Raw genomic sequence first — 26,633 nt, 5'->3', positions numbered from 1 at the left:
GGTAAATTAAATAAATTCTAAATAGTTGGTTTAAGTTAGAGTGATTGTATGTATGTATATATACATATATGTTCATATACATGTACATATATATGTAGGACGGCAACACCGCAGTGGACGAAAGACTTAAAACATATCTACTTAATAATACAACCCTGACAATGTTGAACGAACCTAACGAACGCGTTGTAAGAAAAACGGCAGTTGAATATTAAAAGTGGAAGAGCCAACATCAAAGTTTGATTATCACTACATGTATGCAATTATAAATTAACTTAAGTAATCACAAATTACTATAATTGTTTTATAAAAAATATAATAAATATTCGCTAATAAAACTATTAAACTACATATATTTATATCCTGCTCATTTTGCACCAAAAAGACAATATTTATTAGGCTTTCATGAATTACGAAAACAATTACTTCTGGTCACCTTCACCTTCACATGCGCTTTTGATTTTGAGTAAAGCTCACAATCATCAGATTTCACAAACACTTTGCTATTGCATATCCTCGAGGCGCACACACAACTACCAAGACTAGTGGATATAGCAGTGCCATTAATTTATTCGGTATATCTTTTAAAAAAATCTACCGTTTTCATAAAATTTGGTGTCCGTTAAACGATAAAAAGGTTAGAATAGAATAAGTGTGCAGCACAGACTTTCACAATGCATGCAAGCGTGATAGTTTAACGATAAGTAGGTGGAGCAAAGAGAATACATTTTAACTGAATTTAGCAAACTTGTAATGCTATATAGCAGCGAACACATATGGAGAATATTTTAAGAGCAGAGTAATGCGATCGTCCTTTCATATTGTTTAAAAAATATAATTAATAAATATTACCACAAAGTTGATATATCCCATTTTCTTTCAAAATATTCGCTCTATTTGTGGTTTGCTAATATTAATTAATAGCTTGCTGTAAAGCTGCAGACTTGTTCTTTCATTTACCGTCCGCGGACAAAAAATCTGTTATATTTTAACGAAATTATCCTTCAAATGCGCTTGCAGCTTTTACTTCCGGTTATCCTGCGCCTGTCGTTAAGGCAGTTCATTTAATCTACGCCTTTGAGGTAGGCTATAGGAAAATCAATTTTCTCGCTGTGGCTACCTTCTGGTCAGCTTTGGGTGCCTGGTAGAAATCGTGCATTTATGCTTCAGCGAAAGAACGCTATCGCGTGACTGGGGTGACCAGATAAAAATTTTTCCTATTTTTAGAAAAATGCTGTTGAGATTTCGCTTTTATACCTAAGCTTTGGGCTTTAGTGCCAGAAATTCATATTTTAATATTTATAATAATATTTATATTATTACTAGCTGACCCCGCAGCCGTTTTCCTGCGTGAAATTATATGTTTTGAAATGAAAAGAAAGTTGAATTTATATTGTGTTGAAAATCATTTATTTGCGATTTTTCTAATTTTTTTTTAACGTAGCGCAGCTTGATGAACAAAATTTTTTTGGTTTCTTTTCTGGTGCGTAAATGTTCAGAGAAGATGGGTTTCGAAATCGTGAACACGCCACGCATACATATCTGGCCGTGTGAAAAACGCATTTCCAGATTTATCCCACACTCTTCTAGCTACTATCCTTCTGTCCTGTTGATTGTCATTTCAAATGCAATTTACCTGGAAACTGAATAGGTTTGAACTGAAATGGCAAATCGTTGGAACTCAAAAGAATTCGTAGAATCAAGCATTCTGCCCCCCTGTAGTCGATAGCTGCGTCACAATCAGTCGGGTTCCATTGCACAGTTTCGGCGCATGAAGATTGCGAAACATAATAATGACAGGTTCAACTTTGAGACGCAAATGATGCTGCGGCATACCAAGCCTCTCCAAAAAATTTAGAAATTCCACTGGATAATTCACGACTTCGTGTCATTGTCAAGACGATCGGAATTTGCCCATTTCCAATCCGTAGCGAATACGATGTAAAATCTCATCGGCAATGTAATTTTTTTCGTATCCCGTAAGTGACGCGAATTTGAAGGCTGATATGTCGAAATGACCATCGCGAAAAGTGTGCGAACTTCAGTAGCATGCGAAGTAGCTATCGAATCGTCCATCGTTTGATTACATTTATTATCATGTTCCAGCAATTGTAATTGCTTGCATGCTTCTCAAAATGTTACACACACTCTACCATTCACAGTGCGCATTGACTCAAATGAAATTGAACCACGTACATTTATCAATAGCAACCGAAGGTATTAGCAATCGTCGTTTTTCGGGTGGATTATGTAAATTCGTCCTAAGGAATTAGTTGAGAACACACCTGGATGTCAATCTACTGGTTGGCCTTGCTTTCTGCGTAGCTATTTCTTTGGCGATGCATTCCATGCATAATATCAAGGCATTGACAAATTGAGCAATGTTCTCACAAACGAATCACTGACGCAATTTGAGAAAAAACTCGTCAATGTCAATGTTAATGTTGTTGGAAGTGTTTCCGCTGGCTGTACTGTATTCTCTGGGTTGAAAAACACTCTTTAGCCATTCTCCAAATGAACTGCGAAATGCACAACAGTCGGAAAAGTCGATTTCACCAAACTGCAATATCCATCATTGGCATGGGTTTTGAATGTGAATTAGACAATAGTGGCGAATATGGTACGATCCATATGTTGTCGACTTCGATATTCACTACTCTAAGTTGAATGGTAAATGTCCTGCCATTGCCGTCTGATGAGCTACGACGATAGAGTGGATCTCCATCATTTCCAGTTTGCGTTTCCGAAAGAAAAGCACGTGGATAGTGTTTCGTGCATTTATTGCAAGTGGGATTGTGGTGCCCGCAAGGTCCATGCACCATATTGGTTTTCATCGCTTCGTAGAATAATGGATCTTTCTCTGCATGAGGAATTTCCGCAGAAATGATTTCATCAATTTGATCTGGTGTAACTACCATCCACCATTCAAAGAAAAATGTGTGCGTGGGGCAAACCTCTTTTTTGCAACTCAACAGAGTACATCCAGCATCTGACTGCACCATACTTGTATATACAGTATATTATCGTGATGATCGCTTGCTGATTGACAGCGATCCATAATTCCACACATATGTCATCGCATCCTGGGAGTCTCATGTAGTTCGTTTGTCTTGGGCTGCCATACGTTGATGGCAAAAAGAGCGATATTAGCGCGATGTCTTCGTTGCTTCGTAACAACTTTCAATCTGTAATTGTTCACTTCGTTTGAAACACACATAAAGTTTTCACTGAATAATTTTCAATAATTTTTCCGGAATAAAAAAGTAAGCGACCGAAATTGAACGATTCAAATAATTTACAAATATTGAAAAACAAAACAGAAAAGAACTGTATGAAAAGTTACTTTTTGGAAATTTCCAATTTTTCGACGTTTCCTTATGAAAAGTAAATGATTTTTTTTATATCTAACCCTTTCCAGATCCACAGCGAACAACTTCTGATTTCATGAAGATTGGTTCCGCCGTTCTCTAGCGTTAGCGTTACTAACAAACAAACAATCATTTTTACTTACATATGTACATATGTATGTATGTATGTATATACAAAATAAAACGTTTGTATGGGAAAAAGAAAAGGGCTGTTTTTAGGGGCTTTCCGGCAACTTTTGTAATTTTTTCTTACATAAGAACCTTCTCCTTATAATAACAAATACAACAAAAAAAAAATCAGCCAAATCGGTTCAGCCGTTTATGAGTGATGACCTTACAAAGAAAGTGGCATTGATTTTTATATATATAGATTTTTCTATAAATGTTGAAAATGTTACCACTACCTCAGTCGATTTTAAGTGAAACATGTTTTGGTGTTTTGGTTTCTTTATTTCAATATTTTTTTTTTGTTGTTAACAGAGCTTACCTTTTACCTTGTTTACTTCGTTTGCTTAGGTTATTTAATTTCATGTTATATTGTATTTAGTTTTATTTATTAAGGTTAACTACTTATATAATTATGTTCAATAATATATTTTTGTTTTGTTTCTTGATAATGATATATGTGTACTTATATTCTTATGTATAATGGAAATTATAATGTGAATGGCTGTTGGATTAGTTCTGCATGCCATATGATGGTAATCTCTCATCATACCTCGACGGTCAAGTTATAGCTGTTAAATTTATCTTGCGTTTCTCCGCCTGTTTCCTTTAGGTCCAGCTTAATTATTTTTTATTTGTTAGGTTCACAGGGTAAAGGGTACATATGTTTCAGGAACTAAAAGAAAAAAAATTAAGATTAATATATCACATATTTATTGTATTCTCTATAATTTATTTTATTTATGTCAAAAGAAATATTGAAATGTTTTATATTCAATACTTATAAGAATACCTAGACGAGTTAGAGCAGATTGAAAAATGCTTAGAAGATTTTTGTAAAAAATTAAAAAATAACAAATTCTCTGAAATTTCTTACACACTTTAACTGACAATCCAAAAAAATAAGAAAAGTAAAATATTTTTCCTACAAAATTCTGCACTTTAAATAAGTATACATATTTATTCAACTGGCTACTTTAAGCATACGATATCCTGTTGCAAACATATTCTATGAGCACTCTCAACTTAAGGACATTTGCACAGATACCTTTTGAAAGCAAAGCACATATGCATTTATATAAATATATTTATTTGTTCGAATTGCGCTTACTGACAGCTTCCTTACATCATTCCCACATTTCTCGGAATATTTCACGCTGATGGCACACTTCACACTTCACAAAATCTGTAAATATCTGTAGCTTATTTGTCAGTATTGAGGCGAAGCATCCCCATTGACGTTAGTTTTAGCCGAAAACGATTGCAACTGTTAATAAAGAAATTAGTCATACTTGACTACTCACAGTCGTTCAGATGTGAGTGATCAGAATTTCTCATGCAAATAAGCGAGATTTTTTCATATTAAAGCCGGTAAATGCCTGGACATTCTTGAAATACACACAAATAATAGTATGAGTAACAGCTTCTGGGAATTGATAATGTTAATATATCATTTGTATATGTTTGGTAATAGTACCTGATATGCATATGTTATAAAGTTTTATGACGAATATTTTTATGAAAATGGTGTATTTGCTTATATAAAGAACTCACAGTTTTTTAACCAAGTTATTAAAAAAGCTATTTTGTAATTATAGAGCATCGGAATCAAATCAACCTAAGAACAGACTCAACTCTATCTAATGTGACAAATTCACTGTATACGTTTTAAAAAGGATAAAAATGGTTTTTGACGAATTAAAACCAATGCTCACCTCTTGGACCCAGTGACAAGAGATGCGGCCGAAAAAGTAAACTCCTAATCTCATGTATAAAAGATTTCTTTAAAGTTGTTATTTTTTCATTAGCATAGAAAAGTATACTTATCGATATTCTTTCGAGATGACAAATTAAATATATTTAAAAAAACCTAGTTAAGTTACTAAAGACTATATTTGATATTAATTGATATTGCATGTCTCACGGGCAACTACATCATACTTTCCATTTTTATTCTTTTTATAGGTACCAAGGTAAACTAAAAGAGGCAATGACTAAGATCAAAAAAGGTCTGAAACTGTATCGCTCTATGTATAATAACTTATAACATTACCACTACTACCTGAATGAAAATTAAGTTCATAATTTTGAGTGCAAAATATGTGTGTTAGAAAAGTAGATTTCATTTATTCATGGTGAATTAAATGCAAAGTTTTAAAAGGGTGAGTTTTTCAGAAAACAAATTTGATTCGAATGATTGGATATATGTTTTATATGGTTGGTTTGGTTTCAGATTGCTTATCTACTGTAGTGTCTTTCAAGCAGAAGTGATAGCTATTTATGTAGTGCCAGATTTATTTGAACGAAGTGCGGCTTCTTTTAGAATGTGAAAAACTACTTGTTTCAGTTTATCGCCTGCAATAACAGTAATTTATTTAATAAAATAGTTAACCCTTTATGAACTTGATTTGAATCATTCAATTAGTAAGGTAGCTATACGTTATAGTGGTCCGGCAATGAAGCTGTTTGACAGCTAATCTATATACGATAAGCATGCAACGAGCCTGGCCAATGCTCAAATGACTCTCGTGCTTGAATGTATTATGATTTAAAAAATGGCTCTATAAGTAAAAATCAGGCAATCATACGCACATGATTTGATTTAGAAGTCACAAGGTGACTTACGGGGAGCTGGTTGGCAACTGGCTCTATGTAAGTAAAGTTGGCACCATGCTCTGCCAGTACTTACATGAATATACTATGTTAAAATTCTCGATATGATGTGGTTTAAAAATCATGACGTCATCTTACTGAAAAGAGACTGCCAGCAGACTCTATAAATGAAAAGCCAGCACCGTCACTGGTCAGTGCTTGGGTGACTTTCGCGCGGGTTATCGACCTCAAAAAATGTAACCAAAATGGTCGGCAAAATGTAACGAAAGCGGACACTACTCAAATACTAATATTATATTTTGTTTACCAACTATGAAAAGGATTCAGACGATCAATAACGACAAACTTAAACATTCCACCTAAGTATACATATATTGTATATTTCTCCTAACTCTAATATTTGATAACACAAACTTACGTTGCAAATAAGTAATACAGAATAATAATAATCAACGAGTGAAATTGCTTTGGTCTCATAAAATCATGGTTGAAATAAGACACCGATTCAATGAATTATGAAAACCAATATAAAAGGCCTCCTATTTTGCAAATAGGTATAAACGAGAAATGTGTATATGCACATATGTGGTCTATTCCTTCTCTTCTTGGTCGTACGATTGGAAATAAACTTATCGACTGGCAGATATTAATGGAGGATATGCTTGCGCTCAAGTTGTTTGTGAATTTCCTTTTTGATGTGAATGACTTGTTCAATTTTAACTGTGAATGTGCGTACATCGGTATATATTTACAAATTTTTGCATTTCCGTAATATTATTTTAAAAGTTTGTTACTAAAGGAAAGTTTATTCTAGTTTACTTCACTCTTTATATCAAATAGACAAAATTGTTTGTACCATGATCAAGGTATATTAAGTTTGAAACCTTCTGTAACACCCAGAAGTAAACGTATGAGACTTTATAAAATAGATACATACATTATCAATGCGTCTGTCTGTTTGGCTGTATATTTACTGGATATATTGTTCAGATAAACAATTATAGCATTAAACTGTCATACAAAATCGTCAACCAAAATCTTATTCCTCTAAAGAAAATTTGAACATGTGAAGGGTATTATCTGGTAACTTCGATGCAGCCGAAATAAATGTCTTTTCTTGTTCGACTTTTTTTTTATACTCAAAAGAATATTAATTTAAAACGTTTGTGTTATTCCAGGAAGGATCAAAAGTTAAAAGAAAAATTTAAACTTTCGATTTCACTCTAAGCAAGTATTACAAAATTTATGCTAGTGAGATATCAAGCATGCGTTCGGAAGGATTTCTTTGCTTCATAAATACTCAACATTTATCAAAACTATAACTTTAAATGCAAGTTTTCGCTCAAATGGATAAGCTCACTTGTTATTTTTCTTAACATAAGTATGTGGCTGCATGATATTTATCTTCGGGTAGTAACAGTGAAATAATTTATGTTTATACCGTTATAACAATATTTATGAAAAATCATTGAAATCTAGAACATGCCTTAAAATGTGTGTATGTCATCCATTTTATACGAAAATAAAAGAAAAATTCACATAAAAAGCACTCATTCATATAAAGTGTTTGTCTCGTCACCATTTCGTAACTTGCTCTTACCTTCGCAATCAAATGCACAGGTATGAAGTAGCAAAAAATCAGAAACATTTTTCAGTATTTTATTTCATTTAAGTGGAGATGAAGTTTTTTGGGCAAACTTTGAAAGTTTTTGAGATGAGAAACAAATGCAAAATGAGAAATGTAGCAAAGCAGAGCAAAACCAACTTCTGAGCCTTGGCATCATTGTCAGGGAAAGTAGACTATAAGAGCGTTTCTTTGATGAAATGATGTTTATATAGTTATGAAGGGTATTTAAATATTTATGAGTGAGTAACAGCAAGACTTTTCGAAAATGTACATTTATGGGGTTTCAATCTTTATTTATGAAAAGCTTGATCTACAATTTATGTATATCATTTGCTATGATTTAACTGAAAGATATTAATCAAAGCGAAGAAATATGTACCGGAACAGAAACAAAACAAAAACTAAATAAATATTTCTAATAATATGCATAATATTAAAAAAAAAAGTTTGCATCTACCAAAAGTTTAACGTTGTTATTGTACTGAAGCTCTTAACCACTTTAAGAAATTGTCAACAAAATTACTTAATAATTAAACCATGGATCTGAAAAAAATATTATACTGGCATGTAGAGAAATTGATACTGCTACTCAACTAAATAAAGAGTTGCATTTATTTAAGGCTATGTTCAAAGCATTTTATACATATAACAAACGTGTTACATTTCAAGCCCAAAATGGACATAAACTCTTTCACCTGCCAAAACGGCTAAATCGAAATTGGAAAAGTGTCAGAAGCTTTTATGTACTACATCAAAGTGTTCGCAACTGTCAGAAAGTTTAAAGCAAACACATAGGCAGAAATCATCAGGGTCAGAATATTTTTTATATTATTGTTTACTATTAAGCTTGCAAGGCCCAGAAGATTTTCTTTTACCTAAACTAAGGACTAAAAAAATTCTCGCGTATATGTTTTTTATAATAATAATATATTTTTGAATTACCGCCTTGATTTTAATTACTTCTTCTGACTTTCTGGTCGTCTGGAATTATTTTTGTTTTGTTGTGGTTATTTCTCCCTTTTGCCTAGATTACCATTTATCCGTTCATTTGCAATGCAAAACATTTAACCTGCGTTCTGTAAGATTTGTTTAAATGGAGAAACCCATTCACATATTTGTTTAATAGTGGTGTTGTTAATAGGTCATGTAATTTTCCAGCTTTATTTTTCAGAGACAATTTCATTCATTTTCAACACACACATATTTATGGCAATGGACACTTAACCCTACTTAACTTCTTGGTCATTTAAACAATTACATCAAATTTTGCCGACAAAGAATGTATGTATATACAAAATATTGTAATGGTCATTATCACGCACCAAAGGAACACTGAACTACAATTAGGAAAAGTATCACACACCCTTGAAGACTTGGCGCCAGTGTAATTGACGACACTCCCTGCGTTTGAATGTCCAGCAATTTTCTTACATTTTGTCAACAATTGGGTCACGAAGCTCCAGCTTTATTCTGATACGTGTGAAATTTGCAATTCACCATATATAAAGAGCAAATACCAACTACTTCGTATATAAATATGTACGAGGTATGACAATTAAGTAATGAGACATAAAAACCATATGTTTGAAAATTATTCTACAACTCTACCATTCCCTTCAAAGTAGTCCCCTTGGACAGGTATACAGCGATTCTAGCGCGTTTTCCATGCTTCGTAACATTTCTGGAACGCTTCGACTGGGATGTCCGCGAGTACCCTCCTGGATGTCCGTAATCGACTCAAAATGGGTTCCTTTGACCACCGACTTTGTTTTTGGAAACAAAAAAAAGTCACAGGGTGACATGTCGGGCGAATAAGGCGACTGTTGCAATACGGCGATCTCTTTAGAGGCCCAATACTGGGGCCCGCTGAGGGCGGTGTGGTACGGCGCGTTGTCGTGATGAAGGATCCAGTTACGAGCGATGTCTGGGCGCACCCTGTTGACTCGTTTTCGCAATCTTTCGAGTACTTGGCAATAGTAGACTTGATTAAGGTTTTCCCCGGTGGAACGAATTCTTTGTGGACGATTCCATGGCTATCAAAAAAGACAATAATCATAGTTTTCACCTTCGACTTGGTCACGCGAGCTTTTTTCGGGCGGGGGGCGCGCGGAAACAACCATTGTGTGTGTGGGCACGACTAAGAGCATTATCACCATACACTCTAACAATTTTAGCGTACGTTTCCGAAGCTGGTTCGCCCAATCTGGCGCAAACTTTTATCGCACACGTCTACTCAACTTGACGCAGCAGGCGAACTAAACAAGCTAGAGCGATGGTACATACATATATCAATGGAGAGGGGAGGGATGCCGGAAAAACGGAAAGAGAATCAAGGTCACAGATTTACCACAAGCGCGGCAATAAATTCAGTCTCATTACTTAATTGTCAAACCTCGTATAAGTTTACATTTTTATATCATCGTCATTACATGCATAAATATGTATATTCTAAAAATAAGATGTTTGTATAAGAATCTATTGTGAATTTATGAAAACGTATATAGCGTAGTTTTAATTTGTGTTCAAATTTTCAAATTGCATTATCTAAAGGTTCAGAGTTCAGTTGCCATTTTTCAGTGCCCAAATGGCAATCTATAATAGATGGGAAATGTAATGTCATTTAAATGGAAAATTGATAACAAGCTCTAAGCATTTAGTTTTTAATGGAACAAAGTTGCCTAAAAATTATACCGTCTAGTGCGAGGGTGTCACGGTTTATTTGGGATTTATTAAGTGAAGCATAACGAACACCTGTTTGCTAAAATAAATTAACTTCGAGAAGTTTTTCTTTGAAATGGTGCTTGAAGAATGTCAGTCATGCACAGTGAGGATTCTTATGAAAGTTAGACAAATATTATTTTGTTTTGTAGACGGAAAAGTATTTATATTTATTTTAGATGAATTCTGCATAATACGGGTGAATTTAAAACAGGCATACGCTTTTTCTGTTATATACCATATATACCGCATATATGCGTTTTAGATTAAAGGTTATCAAATTGTACCCTTGCTTTCTCTTCAATATATGTATGTTGACTTGACCGTTAGCTTATTGCCATCAAATGTCGATTAACTTTAATGGTTAAATGAATGATTTTGTGGTATTTCTCTTAAATTGCAAATTGTAAATTCTTGCTGTTAATTAGCTTCATTTACCAAATTTCGTAGCAATTACGTGACCACTGATTATGTGAAGGCACTTGGTTTACGTAAGATGTACTAAATGCGTTTACTTACGAATTTGAGATTTGGGTTAGCCAATTAAGTGAATGCGTGTACATCTAATATGATAATTGATTGTATGCATGAGACCAAATCTAAGGCTGATGAATGCTGAATGATTTACTTTAGTGCTTGTAGAATTTTATTCCCTTCCATCGCCATGAACATCGTTATGTGAGAAGTGGTATTAGATTCATTGACGAATGTATAAATATACATATTCTGTAAAGGTACATAATACATTTAATTACAAATAATTAATTCTAATTTAATTCTAATTAAAATAGAAAAAACGGCCATTATGGCGGTTTTCACGTATACGTAACATGTAATGGGAAGGTTGCTTTAATTTATTTTTTTTTTTGCATTTTCTGTTCCCTTATACCATTAGAATTAAAGTAGAAACGCACTTTATCATTGGAAAGTTTCGAAAAAGGCCCGCAAATAATAATTAGGGGTATGCCAATTTTTTAACGTTTATGTCCATCTCTGTATGCTTTTTCAGTACCTCCAACTTTAAACGCATACTGTAGTTTGCCACTGTATAAAATATAAATTTTTGAACTGCAATCTTTTTCAAAATCTTGTATAGCTGCATCTCTAAAACAAACTTTTTATTTCTAATTTTATTGCAACAATTCCTTTCCTATATTCTTTTTATTAAATTGAAAATGAAAAAAAATTTTGCAGTTTTCTCCGTTTTACAGATGAACAAATATTTCAGAGATGTTAATTTCTCACAAGCAAAAAAGTTTTAGAGGAACAACCCAGTCAAGTGACCCAAATAAATACATAGAAGTGGTAAATAATTTTTTAAAAATTGTGAAAAAGGACGAAAAGATAAAGATAAAAAAGCGCCAGCTGAAAAAAGGTTCGACACATCATATTGCAAGGTCAACCATTGATTCTTTCCAGCCAACTGAAGTGTGAAATGTGTGAGATGGCTGCACTTCTGCTTTGTGTGATCACTACGGCTGATTGGATATCCCATGTAAAAATGTTGTAAAGCAGTTTTTTTTACTATTATGTTAATAGCCATTGAGGAATTAGTACAGATTATTTTGTTAAGCCGAGGTTCAATTGGTTTTCACGTATCCTATCAGAATCAATCTGTAGTACAAATTCGGAGGTATTGTTCAATGTACACCCCTAAGGTGAAACTAACTTACGTCTATTCAATATGAGGTATTTTGAGCTTTCCCTGATGGTGTCAGTGGCTGCAGCTTTCGTTCATTCACCTATATACTTACGTATATCAGAAGAGTAAATTGAGTCCAACAGTATTTGTTGTGATTTATCTACAATATCTGTCACAATATTATGTGCTTGTCACAGAAATTGCGTTTTCAATCCAATTTTGGAACCTAGTTGGTTTACGATTAAAAGTAGTCGCGTACTTTTAGCTAACAACAACAGTGCTGTAGTTATGTAGTTCGAGTCCTAGGTAATTAAAATTCGAACAGGCTTTTTTGGATTTCAGTCAACTTTTCGTGAACAAAAAAAAATGTAATATGAACATGAGCTAGTTTTTATGCCGAAGTAAATGAAAATATGGTGTACATTCATACTTTCTCATAAAAGTTATATAATTATTAATTAACTATGTTAGAACTGAACAGGTGGCTTGATTGTCTGCCACATACAATTAATACTGATTCCTAAACTTTTTCTTAATCAGTGAGTCATCACCGTTCAATATTCCCATGAATGCATTCAGATTTAAATAATACAAATCAGCAAACAAATTAGAGTGCAAAAAGTTGCTCATACGCCAGAGTGAGCAATAATCATTGAATATCGCAATTCCCTAAGGTCAGACCTTCATCAGAAATGCTTCGATTTTTCACTTGAAATATGAATGAATACTTTTGAAGACGGACTTAAATTACAGAAAATTGAAAAAGGAATTTATTGAAAGAATGATGAAGAATTAATAATTTTATCGTTAAAACTTCTCTTGTGTACCAAGTAGTGATTTAATTAATAAATGCAGGGCGTTTGTGGAGAAAAGTGAAAAGGCAAAATTATTGAAATTTTCTAAAATTGTACTAACCGCAGAAAAATACATGATCATCTACGGATATGTAAATGCATGTCCAATTAAGAGGATGCCAAACTTAAAATACATACACTCGTGACTTAAAATTCGAAGACATTTGATAACTTGTTGGGGTTTTTACATTTATTGTTCTAGTGGATTATTTTCAATACTTACTTGTATATGCAGTCTTCTGCTCTTAGAAAGGTAGAATTAATAGCCCATTCAACCATTATTTATTTGAAACCAATTCCATTTTAAATCGAAGTTAATTTTGTGTGTCCTAAGCAAATATTCGAAATTTGTTTTATGCCTCGCAGCTAAAATAATTTTGGACAATATTTAAATATATCAAATGAGGCATTAAAGTATATATTATTAACATAAGACTAAAAATTATATTATAAGTAATTTTTTTATTTTTCTAATCAAACATTGACGTTTTCATCTTATTTACAGAATACACTTGAAGACATAACTACATTGGCTGCCCAAATTTGGCCTACAATACATATTGCATCATATCGCAGACATTCGTGTATTATGTAATACATTGTCTTAATGAATATATGTATGTAACAAATAAAAAACGAAAGCCTTGCAACCAGGTTACAGCGAAATAGATTTAGATATTTATATGCTAATTAAAATTTCGCTTTCTGGGATTGACTTAAAATTTATACATAATAAAAGAAATTTGAAAAACTCAATATTTTTTCTGTTTATAAATATTTGTTGTAAAGTCAAAGTCAAATAGGTAAGAAACGTCTCTTTGATCTCAAAAATTCTGAATCTTCATTTAAGTAAAGATACATGTTTTTCTCAAAAATAAGATTTCATTTTTGTAGGACTACTAGAGACATTTAACTATCGTGTTGCCAAAAAATGGAATTAACTCGCGAACATTTTCGTGCGATCATTTTTCATAACTTTCGACGAGGGTTTTCACGACAAGAGTGCATCGATGAACTAAAATCTTTGTATGGCTATGAAGCACCATCCTATAGCACTGTGAAAAACTGTTACAACGAACTCAAAGACGAATTCCGTGAAGGTCGTCCAAAAACAGCCGTTGTGCCAGAAAACATCGATGCCGTACGTGAACTGATAATTCAAGACCGTCATGTAACCTTCAGATAGAGGCATGCCTATGCATTTCTCCCACCAGCATACATTCGATATTGCATGAACACCTGGCCGTAAAAAAGGTTTGTTCTCGTTGGATCCCGCACAATTTGACAATCGCTCAAAAAAAGGCTCGTGTGGATTGGTGTAAAGAAATGCTGAAAAAATACGATCGCGGTGCTTCAAATGACGTTTATAAGAACGTCACAGGTGACGAATCATGGATCTATGCGTATGAGCCCGAGTCTTCCAAGACGAGCCAAATCCAACAAAAAAAAACCATTTTCGTTGATAAATATGCCTATTTTCATTATTAGGCCAGAAATATATATAGCAGCCCTCGTATATGTTTGCCGATTGTGGCATTTGGGGTGAATATTCGCTCTCTTTGCATCATTTGGAACTTTTCTAACTGTATTTAAAATACTATCGTTTTTACAACGGTGTCATATTTCTTCCTTTCTGCTTTCCTTGCTCTAACAATTAAGCAAAAATTACTGACAGTGTTTGTGGTTGACCAAAGTTCTATATCTTTACTTGTATTCTATCAACATGTCAGCCATTTATCATGGAGTGACAGCAAGAGTATAAGTGCTTATGTGTGTTATATTGTATTTGTTCGAAGAATGTAGGTTTGTGCAAAGTAATGGTTATTGCTCGAACTAATTCATTTAAATGATTGCTTTCATTGAAGTTTTGTAATTTGAAGCTTTATCTTAATTAATTAGATTTTGCTTGTAAATTTTGTTTTTAAGAATGTAAAATAATGTTAAATGTGCCAGAAGCTCCAAGTTAGCTTTAGGATTTTTTAGGCAATTTAAAATTCAATTGTTTATAACCAAAAGAAAATGTATTACTTAATTGAATAACATTCATTCAAGTCATTCGATTTCGCATATCACAAACATATTTTTAGCTTAAAATTCATATCTGCAAGCTCTCACAAAAGTGACTGTGGTTATTTACATACTATACGAGTAAATTCTTTGTCTTTATAACATAAAGTAATTTCCGCGGAAAATTTAACTCACCCTACTACCATAAATGAGACAATAATGTTATTTTCTGGTTTCGGCATGGGCAGCCAAGCACATCAACAAAAATGTAGAGTTAATGGAGGTTAGCCATTTTACATTCTGTAAAGCTTTTAATGCTGCACGAGGCAATTTGTTCCACGAAGCAGAAAAATTCTTAATTTTTGCAATGTCATGACAATTAATACAAGAGAGAGGGATAATATTTAATAATATTAACAAATGAAATTAACTTAGGACTATGTAGCATTCGAATTGGCTTCCACTTTTTCAAGACAACATTTATAATAATTTCAAAGAAAATAAACTCAGTTATCAGGGTATCGAAAATTACATTTGAATTTCCTCTTTTCATCGCATTGTCATACATACTGTGAACTATCAGTCAAGTTTTTTGTGTAAAAGACAACAAATTTTCACATAACTCACACATTTTATAAATTGTGCATAAAGTTTAAGAAACATGCCTATATGAATGCTCATATTTGTCTGTAGGAAAGAGTTACAATAAAATATTTTGTAGATTATAAATATTAATGTTAATGAAAGAAGCCATATATGAAAAGTTTAGTTATCTATAAATACATAAACTTAGTGGAATAGAGATGGCATTTTTTTAACAATTTGCCATAAATAAAAGCAGTCTTTGCCGCTTCAATTCTTATTCGTTCCAAAATTATTTTACACATTTATTACGACAGCCCAACCCCAACTTCTCTGGTATTTCTAGTATTTTTTTAGAATCATAAAGCTATTTTCTTTATATATAATAATCTTAAGGTCTATTTTGAAACTAAAGTTATAAAAAAAATATATAATAGAAAGTTTTATATATCAGACACTAAACATACCAAGACATCAGGCAATAGCTAAGAACCTATGTTAACTTTCTTAAATTTCATTGCATTACAACGCAGTCAGATCTTGTCTAGACATTTTTTTGATATGAAAAAAATTACAAATTAAGAAGATTAGAAATTTGGTTGTATGCCAGGAATTCAAAATCAGAAAATTAACAAAAAATACACCAATTAAGTTTAAACTATGTAATTTAAACTTTTTTCATAACTTTCTAAGACAACTTAACGTCTAGCAATGATTATAACAAATGTCAAATTTCTTGTCTCCACAAAATTCGGTTATTTGAAGCCACAAAAGAACAATTTGTAGAAACACACGGCGATGCAAATAGAATAAGCAAGCAACAGAGGTTAAAATGTGTAATTGTAAGTATTTAAGAGACACCTGGCGTGACACAAAGAACAACTTTTGCCTGCCACCAAAAGACAATCCGATTAAAGGTTGCGTATACGCAGTGGGCGTCAAACATTATTGAAATGCCCCAAACAAAACAGAAATCTTATAAAGTGAGTGTAAGTTGGTCTCTTGTCAATTTAAAGATAAACCAAGAGAATTTTAAATCTTGCTTATGTAAATAACATTTGTATGCACTTACATACAAACTGGCTGTTCACACGCAGAGACAAATTGTTGCAAATGATTTAAATTGATTTGCATTTCATAAACTTGGAAAGCACAAAGTCAGATACGACACGGTATCTGGTGTGGAATAGAGGAAAATTAAGAAATAAAAGATACTTACATATATAAAACTATTTATTTTATGTATATGTCTTACAATAATATTGACAACTAATGGTCTGTTTATTACTTCTCCAGAGGTGTTTACATAATTGCAAGCAAGTGCTGTATATAATTGAGTTCTTTTCTCTTAAAAATTTAATATGAAAACGTAGAAACTTCGCAAAATTTTAGCATCCAGAGATCGCAAGGGTTATGTTTGTCCAGTATAATAAAATTAAATTCACTAGAAAAGTCTTTGGTTGCCTTTTAAACTTCGGGATTTGGCAACGGTCGACTCACAGCTTTATCGTAAAGTTCGACATTTTTGATGGTATGCATGTTCAGCACGTTTTGCCATACGAGCAATATTTGAGTTGATTCTAGTAACTTAGAATATTCTTCTTGAATGGAATTAAATTTCGAACATCTTTGTGCGATTATTTTTCGACGTGCATTAAGTCATCAAAAGTGCATAGATGAACTTATTTTCGACGACGCAGCTCAATCAAGAATAAATGTTTATCAATGAAAAGGTGAATGCAATCAAAGTCGTAGATCATTTGAGTTCAGAAATCAATAATTTTAAGAATCCTTTCATTTCATTTTTAAAAGTATAGATGGAAGTTATTTTATAAAATTTGAATTTTATTTCACGGCTTTGTAAAACTCAAATTACAAATGATTTAAAAAATTGTACTGATAAGCCAAGAGCTGCTTCGGTGGACAACTTTATGGATATTCGTGCATTCACCCAAATGGTAAAATAACATTTATCATGGCAACCATCGTAATAGAAAATATGATTTAGCTGCCAGTAAACCTCCAATAAAGTTTATGAGCAGTCTTGACGAAACAAGAAAGAGGAAAAATAAATAATCAAGCATAACCAGACATAAATAAATGTTCATTGACACTGCTATAATTAGACTTATATGGGAAAGCATGATATTTCAGTACAAACATTGATATTTATTACAAATATTTTTTAAACTCTGACATACCTAGTACAATCATAATAAAATAAATAATGCAGATGTATATATTTAACTACATCATTTGTTACAAATTTAGAGTTCGACATGTCGTATGCGCAACGTAAAATGCGATGGCAACTGCAACTTATTTTACGTTTATCTTGTCTGTACTGAATTTGATGAAATCAGACAATCCGACAGACAAGTTAATTGGAAATATTGCTTGCAATTACTTTTAAATTTAGTGGCTTACCTACCATTTATATTTTATTTTAAACGTTTGTATTCAACTATTAATTACTTTTTTTTTGTAAACTTCAACTAGTGTGGGCGGTTTTCTGCTTTAAAGCATGATAACAATTTTCTGTGGAATACTCGTATTATGGTCCACCTACATTTAGAACTTTTAATGAGTTACCAGAAAATGTATGCTTGTGTGTAGCAGCTTAATTATCAATCAGTCCGTCACAAGCTTGATATGAAGTTATATGTGTGGGTTTTACAAATTGGAAGAAAGTGGAGAAAGTAGAAAATGCGGTAATTCAAAATTAAATTTCAAAATTAAATTTAATATAATATTATATTATTTTCAAGCTTAGAGCAGTTTTTCCGCATATGTACGGATAGTTAGACTAATTATGACTTAGCTCGTTATGCTGATCATTTATGTATTGGATCTACTAATTTTTGTTTCTTTATGTTCTCAATTATAAACGAGCGGAAATAACCAACAAAATATAAAAACCACTAACTCGATTTTCTAATTAAGTTTATTCGAGCAAACTGTTAGCAATTAACTAATTACGACAAATGAATAAAATACAAAGTAGCATATTGTAGGCGATGATAAAATAAACAGAAAACGTAAACATACATATGTATGAATGTATATACAAGTATGTACAAATATGTATTGTTATATTTCAGTACATAGTGTTTATTGGTTAACCACCCCAGAGCAAATAATTTGGCCGAATTCCCCAGCTGTAATTATTTATTGAATCGCATGAATAATATTTGTAATTACGGTGAAGGTTAGTTAATTTATGCTTTTAGGACATGCTTGCGTGGATTGTTGGGGCATTGCTCTGACCGTGGATCGTACACCCACTGTTTTATTGTCTGTACATGATAGTGGCAAATGAAATTAAAATTAATTGCATCCAACCAAATGTAAATAAAGACAAGTAAGTAAAGGCTAAGTTCGGCATAGAGAGTATCTCAATCTAGTAATGACTAAATTTCGAATTCAGTCTATAATCTGCCGTATGAGAGGAACTCGAGTAAAAGCAGCGACATTCAAATATAAATTTACTATGCTTCTCATTTTCTCCAAATATGTCGTTAACGACGTCAGCTGAGTTTGATTGCTCTAAACACTCGAAAGCGTGTAGGAATGAGCAGCAGTCACAATTTTAAGTATTCGTAGGTAATATTATTTGAGGAATGAGCAACATGGTTTTTTAATATTTCCAATTTATACTTAAATTTCATCAAATTCTGGAATCAAACCAAACCAAAAGCAAAAAAAAAAAACAAAAACACGAGTTCACTAAGGCCGAAAAGTTTAAACTTTTCCTTCGTTTAAGGCAAATCCGCAAGAGGGGGTATTATGCAGTTTCGGTCTAGATGGAAACATATTATTGAACGAAGCGAGGCATATTTGAACTAAATCCGATCACTGTTACACTTTTTATAAAGCATTGAATAAAGAGCAAAAAAGCGGAAGTCACCCATGAGAATAAGAGTTAATGCAATAAAAGCAAACAATTTTCACTTTAACATATTTTTATATGTATTCCAGTATTGTCATCATGTCATTGTGGTAGCTTCTGTTGAATGTTAAGAGTGCGAGAAGTTATATAGCATAAACAGTAGTTTTGTTGTTTCTTTTTTTAACTGATATGAGACTGGAAAATTTCTGACCACAATTCTAAATGTCGTATAGGTACAGGAAAACATTCATTGCTTTTATGTAAAAATATATAAATAAAATTATTTATTTGTTGCACTTCAGCTACACATTAGTGCAATAGTTTAGTTGATGTCAGGGTAAGTTTTTCACTACATTAGTGTTGTAATACATTTATTCAACATTTACATAAATAACAAAACATTTGTGATACTGTGTGTGTTGTGAGAGCGTAAATAGCTGCGTGTTAGATTCTAGAAGTGTTGCATAAATTTTATTCAATAATTGCTGAGCTGCCAATGAAATGCATTCTGAACATATTGGGTATACAATACGGTATTTATGGGTTTTTTACCAGAAACGTATAGTGATGAATTTAATTTAAATTATTTTAATTTAAAATTTCTCTTTTGAATCCATATGTGAAATTGAAATTCATTTAATCAAATACAGACAGACGGGCTGACAGACGGACATCAACTCAGAGATGCTGATCATTTACTTGTATATATACATTGTTCTTCGACGTTTCATTATATTGTATTTCTATATTTTAACTCTGTAATATAGATTATTAATGATGAAACCCTTATCAGTACACATATGTATAGTAAGTATATACAGTACATAGAAGAAGTTTACTCATACAATATTGAAATTAAAATTGTAGTAATGTTTCATTATTATATCAGAAAAAAAAATAAATTAAATTAAAACTTTGATCAAAATATCATTCTGAACTAAAGTTAAGTGCATGGCAAGAGCAACGTTATAAAAGAACGTCGGTCAGGGTCAGCACTTACAGCTCAAATGGTTTGCAATGGAGACATAGTATATCTACACGGTTAACTTAACGAATATATCGCTCATTTGCTGCAAGACCGGCATAAGTCAAAAAAATCGATTCTCCAGAAAACGCGTTTAAAGTTTTCAACTGACTACAACCTTACACGGTGACTCCAACCTTACACCTCTTCTCAAGCGGAGCATATAAGAGGTATTCATATGAATTTTTCACTCAACATGAAGTATGATATAACGAACAATTCTGCAGCATTAACTCAAAAATCACGTTTTTGATTTATGCCGGTCTTGCAGGAAATGAGCGATATGTAGTTGTTCACTTCTGCAAGTTTTATATAAATTTTATGGTAATAAGAATTTTATATCTAAAATGTTAAATTGATAAGCTACATACAGCATTTGAAGCAATATGGCTCAAACGATAATAGTGAAAACAGTTTCTACCAATGAAGGCTATTTAGAAGATAATTCATTGTAAAGGGAAAGAAAGTGCATAACGACTGACCTGTGGTGTCACAAGCTTAATGAGGGTGAGAGCAATGGACTACATACGGCTGAAAGGTGTATGATTAATTTATCATTTGTATATTCTTTTCCACTAATAAATAAAGTTCATAACGTGATTCTATTATAAACATTTTTCAACAATTCTTCTGGCAATTGCGATCACGCTATTCTGTGTTCACTGTCCACTTATGAACATACAATTCTGTCCAATACGACCCTATTTAATGGCTCAATCCATCGAGCGTATGACCGCATCACATACGTGTTGAACAAGTAATATTAGTAGCTATGCTCTACATGGGTCATATAATGTGCACACAAGTAGCCTTTACTGAAACGTCCAAGTGGCAGTTAATTTATTGAAATTATCGAAGGAATTCAATCTAAGTGAGACTGGCCACATACCAACCAATCATCAATCACATGCTTGCTGGCATATGTTCAGCAGCATTCTTGGTGGGAATGGTATTTTAAATATAGAAATTTTTCTATTTTTCTCTCTTATCTTTCTTATGTCACTTTTGCAACGTGAGTGTCTGACAGATATGTCTATTATCCATTCACACCATGCCAGTGCAAGAAAAGATGGTTGCTTTCAAATTCTACGGTTGCGTATACTCGCACGTGGTGCTGCTATGATGGACTTCGTACTCGAAGTGTTTTACTATGTGTATAGATATATGTATACTAAAAGGTGTGCAGAGCAGCTTTATTAAGTTTAAATGAAAATATGAAAAATTAGTTTGAAAATTAAACATAATAAACATATTGTGCTCTGAAATTTTTTCAGAAGAAAGTCCACTATGATGGTTAAATCATAATTATTGTTACCTAAAAATTGAATATAGAATATAATATAATATAATTCGGGTTGTCAACTATTTTTTTGCTCTACAACCTATGTAACAACTATAGTTTATATACTATATGTTTTCCCAGAGCGAAGCGCATGTATTTAACATATTCTTTAAAGACGTAAAAAATCCAAATTCATCTTTACTCCACTATCGTTCATGTGGCTCTGAGACGATTCCTTAATAGGAATAGCATATTTTTCTAAAATTATATTATTATCAAATGAAATAAATTGCAAATACCATAGTTTGTTTGCTGGAATCAAAAAAAATTATTTATATACACATAAATTTAAGTTTAATACACCAGTCTTGTATGTGAGTAGTCATGGCAAAAGTTAATTCAAATATTATACAGTCTTTTCGCACACGTATACGTACTCTCGCTATTGAAATTGTATGTTTCCTACTGATAAACAACCTCAACGCATACATTTAATAATTTTTGTAATACACCTGGACCATTTGTGTAAATATATTCCTTTAAGACACGTTCAAGCGTTCCCTTGGGTTTAGTCCAAAATTGCTTTATTAGCCCAAAGCGAAAATTCAAAACTTCAACTCAATTCCTGGAAAGGCTCTAAATTATTTGTGTTCATCGGCAATGCAGGTTATTTTGTTGTTATATCTGCAGATATAAGCTAACAGAGAGGATGGTCAGTTGATAAAGGACGGCGCCTATTACGCATGTGCTATGAAGAACAAACAATAAAATGAATTGTTTGAGAAGAGTTTCTAGTTTCAGGAACGCTTGGAAAACATGGGCGATAGTAATTCTGGCCTTTACTAACACATGTTCATGAAAACCTCTGTAGGTACTAGATTTTGATCATTACATTTAGAAAGATCGAGCTAAGCTAAATTTATTGCTTCAAAGAACACTGATTTAAGCATCAAAATTTTCAGTTTTAGTTTAAATTGTTAACTTCATATTCACATCTGTCCAAAATAAGTGATCAAATACTATGATTTCACCATTGCAAACACGGTTTTTTGTAGCATACTATCAGAAGCAAGAATACGACGGTTAAATTAAGGTAATCCGGATTACAATCATTAACACGTTGATAATCAAATATATTATATATATAATATTTTTCCGGAAAGGAAACAAGGCCAAAAATTAAAATAAAAAAGAAAAACTTAGTATTTATGAAGTCTTTAGTTATTTTTTTTTTAGGTATAGAGAGAAGATGCAATGAAATAATAGATATCTTTGAATAAACTTTTTTATAAACAGATACAGCTTACTCGTATACTATGCGAGTATTCACATAAGTATACATATACATTAAAACTGATTTCTCGACATATATTTCATTATGTTTGCATGCAGCTGGCAGACAACACTCAACCAATATCCAGAGGGCAATCAAAGCGGACCATCGCGTGGCAAAAACAACAAAAATCGCAAATTATACCAACAAAGCAAAAGAACTAACAGCCAAGATATCAATACATATGTATAAAAGGTTCACATATGTTCAAACAGCGCGGCACAAAAGTATTAAGAATATAACAAAACAAATGCCAAACAAAACACAAATACCAAAGCAAATTATTAAAAAAATATTTAAAAGTAATGTGGAAAAATAAAAGCTTACATTCTTCTACATAATCCTAAATAAACAATTGAAGGAAGTTAGCTTCTCACAAGTTGGCTTTGTTGGGAAAAGCGTCCTTGAAGTGTATCCACATTTGCATATTTTTACCAAAAGCAACAGAAGCACCGAAAATAACCATAACAAAAAATAGAGGAGTAAAAATAGCAAACAAAACAGAATACTAGTAAAAATAAAAGAAAAACCTAAAGTTGTCAGCATAAAAAGATAGAGAATAGAAAGAACACGGAAGAATTCATGCCGCTAGCAGTTGCTGATAAACAACAAATATGAAAGAAGTTAACAGAAACTGAAATGCCCAATAACACTCACACAAACACTAACTTTTGTTTCATACTAAAGATCATTAATGCTATGGGTTGCCCACAGACGATAGAGCTAACTCGTTTATGGTTACTTAAGAAATATGTCACTTGCGGGAAACATGGGTGCAGCAGGACACATAATATCGACTTATGTATATTTGAAATTAAAGCGCTCAGGAGCGTAGGCATGAGTGAATAGCAATTTATACAATCTGGCATGCGAGAAAAAGTATTTCAAATAGCTTTTTCCCACGTTCGAGCACACACGCGCATGAAAATATTTACAAACGTACTTAAATGGCATATGAATGATATTTAATAGAACTTCTATAGCCACCGGTGACAGTTTCATGCCTCAAAGTGTTGGTTAAGATTAATAATGGGTATTTTTGTATGTGATGTACGAAAGCGTCAACACACTAGATTATTAAATGCAGTAAGAAATTTTATAAAGGATTATAATACATAGCAGTGAGAATATTTGTATGATTTTCAGCTTCACCAGTACTTAATGTACATTGGGTTAACAAATCAAGGAACAAAATATAATAATGAATAATTTTCTTATTAGTTAAATTAGACTAGAACCATATTATAAAAGTTTTCTGAAACCAACATTTGCATTAAAATGGCAATTTCTAGTTGCATTCATAACACCTGAGAAAATTTATATCTTAGAAACCTTTTCATTTGCTTAGCCTTGAAAATATAATTTTCTGTATTTTTCATTGTTTTTAGCACAAGTCGTAACAATGACCTACATTAAATTGTGTGCTTAAGCTTGAAAATTTTTAAGGCCTAACGTCTACAACAGACATTTCGCTATTTTTACGAGCAGCAATTATTTTTATTTATTTTTACCTGACTATGCACACAGCTTTCTTATTTTCTTTATATATGTTGTGCATTTGTCTTCTGTTTTATTTCAACACAATTCAAGTGTCGCTCTATATCTTTTGTTATGATGGGACACTAGGCGTATACGTAACATTTACGCTTACAGTACAAATTGGGCGTAGATATTATAAAATATAAAAATAAAGCGCAATTATAGCAGGACGTTATCATGACATAGAATTTAGCAAACGAAAAACCATAAAACAAGCGGGGGGAAGATTACAGCAACGATGGCACAAAGATCTTAATATGAAAAATATGAATGTGTGGATTAAAAAATTTTTTTAGGCTAAGGAATCTTAAGAATATTCAATACTACTTAATATAATATTATATCTATGATATACGCAAGAACATTGCTTATCTTATTAAACCTCCTTTTTCATATCTTATCCAACGCCACCGCTGGGCAAAGAGTAAAGTTTAAGTAAACATTTGTGCTGTGAAAAGCACACGTACAATATAGTATGCAAGGGTTTAATAGAGAAACAACGCGATTTAAAAGGTGAATTGTAATTTAAGCCTAAGGTTAGTAAGAACAGTAAACTGCAAGCAATAACGTACTACAAACAAAAAATATATTCACACATTACTCTTGCCTTGCTTTCTTGTCAGAAACAGCACTTTGTCGGGACCACAAAAACCACCGTAAATGGAAGTGCGAAGTGCGTAAGAAAGAAAAATGTTCCTTTAAGCTAATTGCTTATGAAATCCAACATTTACACTTCGTTGTAAGAGAAGCACTTAAATTGGTAAATATTTGTCTAAGATGTATGATCCTTTTGGTCTTATTTTATGAAAATAAAAATTGTGCTAATACAAACTTCCTCAAATTTTGGACACATAAATGTTGGTGTTATGTTATTATAATAAATACTTGTAGTTAAGAGTTTACACACATATGAAAGTTGTTTCTTTTCGGCATATTGTCAATATAGTGACACTATCACACAAAATCCTAATGGTACACAGCGATTAAAGACAATGTTTTAACTTTCGAAAATTACTAATATTTACAAAAGTAGGAAAACTCACCAAAATTGAAGTAAAAGCCAGGAAACCGATTCTCGTTAAGTTGAAAATTGATGGCACATTGGAAATTTAAAGGGAAAAATATAAAACGTATAACCGAAGAAAATTTCCCAAGTACAACCATAACAAATAATTACAGCTTACGTTCTACAAGCCGAAGGCAGTCAAACATAATAAAGACCTTTGCAGCAATGTCAGGCTGAAAGTTATAATACACAACATGCACTGTAGTGGCGAATAGCTTCTTGCCTTTCGGCCGTCATACTATCATCAAAGATAGGCTATAAAAATTGTGCAATTGCCTTAGCCGCAATGCGTTTCTTGTGATGGCTTACAATTTGCAATTTTAACACTAATTGTGTCATATTTAATCTAATTAACGCAGCGTGTTGTTCTTGTCCCTTGGAAAATATCTTAATTTTAAGATTACAAACTTTATTATGTGATATTACACTTGCATCAACACCTCTTATAAAATTATCTGCCTCTTCCCTCTCAAATTTTTGTTTGTTACGTCAGCTTAAAGAAAATCCTTGTATATTTCAAGTATTGTCACCCATTAAAAGAAAACCGCCATGACCACAGTTTGATGTAGTTGTGTTGTGACAGAAATGATGAGATTGGATGTGACGAATTGTTTTTAAAATTAAAAAAAAACAGGAATTTCCTAAATGGTGTACGGCTGGATCGCCACAAAAGTGTCAAAATTAACACATTAAATTATAACATTTCCTATTGAGAACACTTTATGTACGAAGTAAGTAGCCATCAACTCTAGAATGTTTTGATAGAATGGATGACCCAATGACTAATGGATGACTGGAGCTAAACATACACCCACCATTATAACATGTATAGAGCATGAAGTATAGAAATTCTGCGTTCGAACTTTTACTAAATAATGTTTAATTTCAAACCTTTTTCCACATAATGCTTCTTAAATTAAAAAT

The sequence above is a fragment of the Bactrocera dorsalis genome, chromosome 4 (genome assembly GCF_023373825.1).
Source record: "Bactrocera dorsalis isolate Fly_Bdor chromosome 4, ASM2337382v1, whole genome shotgun sequence".
Classification (NCBI taxonomy): domain Eukaryota; kingdom Metazoa; phylum Arthropoda; class Insecta; order Diptera; family Tephritidae; genus Bactrocera; species Bactrocera dorsalis.
The sequence above is the reverse complement of the archived record's forward strand: the minus strand, read 5'-3'. Positions refer to the sequence as shown.